Source organism: Haemorhous mexicanus, chromosome 2 (assembly GCF_027477595.1).
Source record: "Haemorhous mexicanus isolate bHaeMex1 chromosome 2, bHaeMex1.pri, whole genome shotgun sequence".
In the NCBI taxonomy this organism is placed as follows: domain Eukaryota; kingdom Metazoa; phylum Chordata; class Aves; order Passeriformes; family Fringillidae; genus Haemorhous; species Haemorhous mexicanus.
In genome coordinates this window covers 103,762,669-103,767,930 of record NC_082342.1, presented here as the reverse complement: position 1 = coordinate 103,767,930, position 5,262 = coordinate 103,762,669, and positions in this window count along the sequence as shown.

The window sequence follows — 5,262 nt, the reverse complement described above, 5'->3', positions numbered from 1 at the left end:
ATGAAGTTTCTTTTAAAAAGTTTTACTGACAGTACTGCAATTACAACAATACTACAATAGTTGTCAGTCAGTATAGATTTGAGGAGACCTCAAATCTATACTGACTGCACTGATAATTTTTTTACATGCAAGACAAGCCTTTGTCTAGAATCAGGTTTTTTTTCATAATATAGGGGGTAATTTACTCATTTATATGGTCTTTTATACAGCAAGAGAAGAGAGAAAAACATTGAAACCCATTTTTTTAAGTCATTAAGACTGGCAAGAGAAATTCAGGCAGAAAAAAAGAACAGGAGCTTTGAAATTGACTTTATAAATGTGAAAAAAAATTTAAATTGCAATCTTACCTTCATGCCATAAGCAGAGCCATGTGAGCTGAACAGGCTGCCTCCACAGAGACACAAGAGTTGTTCAAGCCTCTTCACGATATCCTTCAAGTTTTGGTGCAGGTCTCTGAACCTTTCTGCCGGATGCAACTTTGTCTTTTTATGGAGGACATGCTGGCAGGAAGCCCCATAAAAGCATCTCCAAGGCAAAGGTGGTCTACTTTTTTTTTTTTTTTTCCCCTGGACACAATATTTTACCTGAAGCCCTATCAGTGTACAAATGAAGCAGCTGAAAGGCACGTCCTCACTTTTTCTGGTGAATACTTACCCCTCCTGACTCCTCAAAGAATGCACTGCTGCCTTGCTCTTGTAGTTCTTCCATATACTTAAAGAAGATTGTTTTTAATATTCTGTTTCATTCATTTAAAGAGAAGATGCTGCAGTAAACATTTTACTTTTTAGAAGGTAGGAAATGCTTTTAAAAGTAAAGCACCTAATGAGAACATAAAAGCATTCTTAATGAGAAACGTACTTAATGCATCGCTTCTTAAGATGTGGTTTTCAAGTGCAAAATCACAGTATCTGAAGTGTATGAAAGAAAACTGAGATCACAGTTACAAAAAGCCAAATTTCAGTATGATAAATAGCTTGTATTGAAGTATCTAATCCAAGTAGTGTCCTTTATAGGTAGTAAGGTTTCAGAGGCATTCCACTCGCTGAAACTTGACTAAGCTATAAGGTACATCTGGCTGCTTTAGGCAGGAGAAGCTCAGCTGTACAATTAGCTGTGCTGCCTTTGTGCCCATTATTTGCTCATAGAAGTGACCTGTAGCAGAAGCCCTAAAAAACCTATTCAGTGGGGCTGGAAAACATTAAAACTTTCCACCAAAACATGCAGACTTTGGACTAGAACTAAGTGAGGGAGCACAAGCAGTTTTCTCCTCTTACTGCAGAAAGCAGTTGAAGATAAGCTGGAGAAGTAAGCTTGGGTTTATGCACTTGGAGACGTTTTATCTTGGGGCTCTGTTTTCTCAAGGTTACCAGTTCTTTCAGCCATTCACAAAGATTTCATATCAGAAATTGTTGCAAGGATGACAGGATGCTCCATTTCAGCAGAATGACAGATCGGGAAATTCTTCAAGCATCCACGGTGTCGGCATTGCCAGGCCAGGGACAAACTAGATCCTCAGCTGCATCTGGGGCCATTTCATTGGCAATAAAGGTTTAAAGTAAAACTGGATCCTTTGGCACCTCTTTCAGGAAAAAAAACAGTCCTGGCCATTTTGAAAATGGGATTCCCATAAAGGGCTAAGATCACCTCCTTCGATGGGTACTGAAAGACTTATTTGTATTAAGGAACTCAGCACTTCTACTGAAACCAAACCCTGGAACACAGGCTAAAGCCTTCAGGTTGTTACCAATAATACTTAGATACACCATTTTCAAACCTGTCCTGTATACAATCTTAGAGTTTAGCACATGAAAAAGAAGACTTACAAGGATAAAGCAGTTCATGATGCATTTGAAAGGCATGCATTTGATACTGTCATAATGCATTTGAAAGGCATGAGCAACATGGAGAATCTTGCAATGCACTGCCAAAAAGGATTTAAAAAATATTTCTCTCAGAACAGCAACTCAAAAAACATTGTAAAAACAATTACCACTGTGCAACATCTCAGTGTTGCCCATTATCAAATTACTACATAAAAATGGGAGGGTAGTGCTTGTTGTTAGTAGTTATTGGCACATCTGAGGGAACTATATGAGGCAACTATCTTCTTTTGATCCTCTGTTTATGGTATGAAACAACACTAGTCTGTTTTATTTTTATAAGCATAATTTCATCTTTGTTGATACAGACTGCTGCCCCATTATCCTTTCTCATAATCCATGGGTAAAATAGAGAAAAGAGATTGGTCTTCAAGAAAGAAACATAACTTACCAGTAGTGAGTCTTCTTTGGGATGCACAGACTATAAATAAAGCTGTTCTGAGGGTACACCTACCCCTTATCCCTCCAGACAGCAGAGATTTTTTCTTTGTAGTAACCAGGGATGATGTATTCACACTGTTGTCTTTACCTTTGACATGACAGCATAAAACTCCCCATATCATGCCATAAATTGTTTAAATGATCAGCCACACAGACATGGTCTAAAACATTGAAGCAAGCCCTGCTAATAGAGCTTGTAGAGTTAATAGAACTTCTTTCCTTTTCAACTTTCAAATTATTATCCACATTTGCTCACACTGTGAGACTTCATAAAATTAAGTGACACAAATTATCTACTAGAGGTTCTTGACTTTACCAAGTGCTGTGGCAGCCCTCGAGGCAGCTCACCAGAGATGGCACAGTGCCTGGGGAAAGAGTGGTGGATATACTGTGGGTCAGTAACTCAGCAGTCTCACAGAAGCTGTACACTCAGTTGGAAGTATCGATTCCTAAGTTTTATAGCAAATACTGAGGCACCTACCATCCATCTAGATAACTGCTGGATCTGTCAGAGATATACACAGTCTGTATATTCTGAGACAGCCTGGAATACAAATATAAAGGGAGCTCTTTTGCTATTAAAGGTACAAGATAAAGCATGTTTCTTCGAAGCCCAAGGGAAGGTGAAGGAAAGCATAAACAAATAAGTGATGTTAAAGACACTACCTTCAGCAAAAATAATGGCTGCATCTTAAGAGCTGGCCTATCTTTGAAGAGTAAGGTCAGAAAAGGAATCACAAGGGTATGGATTTCTCTGATTTCCAAACAGAATGGATAACAATAAAGAATGCCACTTTTTTTTTGGAGAAGGAGAATCCATGAGAACATGAAACACCAAATTAAAATTCCTGCAAGTGACTTGCCTGGCAGACGGAAAGATCTTGATAAGCACAGCTCAAGGCTGTGATAGATGGTAAACAGACTTCACTAAGGGTAAGAAACATGCAACAAAAGACCAGACTGCTTCAGTTTAAGCAAGTAACTTGGAACAGACTGGACTGATGGGAAGGCCAACAAAAACATCTACCCAAAAAATCTAATCTAGTTAATAATTTACATTCCATTCCATTACTTATAAGCCACAAGAGAAATAGGAGTTCTGAAAGAGTGAGTCTTTCTCCATCTGCAGCATGGAAAAAAGCATTTCTAGACTCAGATGAGTCAAATAGCCCACATTCCACAGGTAGCCCACATACCTAACAGGTAGATGAGTAGTAGCAGAAGTCTCTTTGAGAAAGGGAGAAAATCTTTATATTAAAATTCTGCATCCTTCATCCCACCTTACCGTCAGCTGGGGAAACTGAAACTGGGGACACAGGGTCGGGAGGATATGTTTCATCTACATCATCAGGGGACTGTCCAACAGGCAGCCTGATAGTTCAACCACTCTCATGGAAGTGTTGCAAGACACCTGAATGAGTGTTCAAGATAGAGGAAAATTAGAATTGTGGAACACAAACTGATACGTCAATCTGTTTGTGATAGATCCACTGGTAGAGCTCAGACAGACTTTTTTTGAGAAGGACCTGGTGGATAAAATACTAATAAATGAATACAGTTCTCTATGACATTCTGCCAAAGGCTAATTAAATACTGGAAGAGAGAAAGGAAACCTACACACATCCTTTCCAGGTTATCAAGTTTAAAAATGGGTAGTTTAGTGGTGAAGTCCTCATTTCAGAGAACAACTTTAGATATGACAGAAAGCCATTCCTGAAGTTCAGATAATGTGGAACCCCATGATACAGATGTGAAGCTTCCAGTCCTTTTTTCAGTCCCTGTTTAATCCTGTTGCCCAAATGGACAGTCAAACTGGAGGGAACATATCTAATGCCACTTCCTAGAAAGGTGGAAAAATGTAGGCATCATCCCCCAGTGGAAACTTGTTGCTGCTACCATAAGAGAAAATTCTCCCACTTCAAGGAATAGCAATGCTGATGTAGGGACTTTGTCTACGCTGTAATCCCTGCCACTTGGACTGAAATATTCTGCTTCATTTTAGCAGAAAGGGGGAAAGCATCACCTGGAGAATAAATCTTAGGACAACCATTTCTGGCTGTGTCAAAATGAAAGCCATTCCCTGTGAGAAGGTGACAAGCATTTCAGCTTGGCCAATATTCCAAATACTTTTTTTGTGGTTTGCAGTTTTGGCCTCACAGATGAGAAGAAGCTTCTTAGGGGTAACACCTTGTCAAATGTTTTGAGAATAAAAGACTGTTTCAAGTGCAGGTACCATAAGGAGTAAGCACCCCAGAAACCTGAGCAATAAGGTCCACATAAACCAGTGCAGCATGATAACCACTTAAAAAAGGAATTTAGAGTATTTTCCTAGCGAAGCAGGAGACATAATACATTCCTTTTTCTCTCTCTTAGCTTTGCAGGTTCAGAGTAAATAATTGATTTTTTTTCAGAATGACAAAATGAGCTTCAAAATACAAGTATTTCCTATTGCATAAAAATGTGCCACAGTCTCTCTTTGAAAAAGAAATGCACCTCAAAATCAATACTGAAACATTTGCATTTGCTATACTACAACAGGGTGTTAGGCTAGTTTTCCTTCCCTCACACCCTTATGAAATCAAAGATTTGCTCCCAGATCTCATGGGCCAGAACTTGCTCTCCCCCAAATCCATAGCTTTACAGGCTCTAAAGGAAGAGTTTTGATTGAGTCTCATGAATTTCCACCCATCAGCATCTTCCAAATTCCATCAGTACTAACAGAAAATTTCAGATTTTACCTTGTGAACATCTATAGGAAAATGCATTTAGAATTTTATTTGTTTTATTTTAACTTATTTTATTTATTTTAGTTTAGACTTTAATGATTTTTGCCTCAACCTCTCTATGGCTTTGGCCAAATCTAGGTCTGAAAACACATTAGGGCTGTTCCACAGATAGTACAGTGGTAGATTGTGATCACCTTCTTTTTCTGCAGAACAGC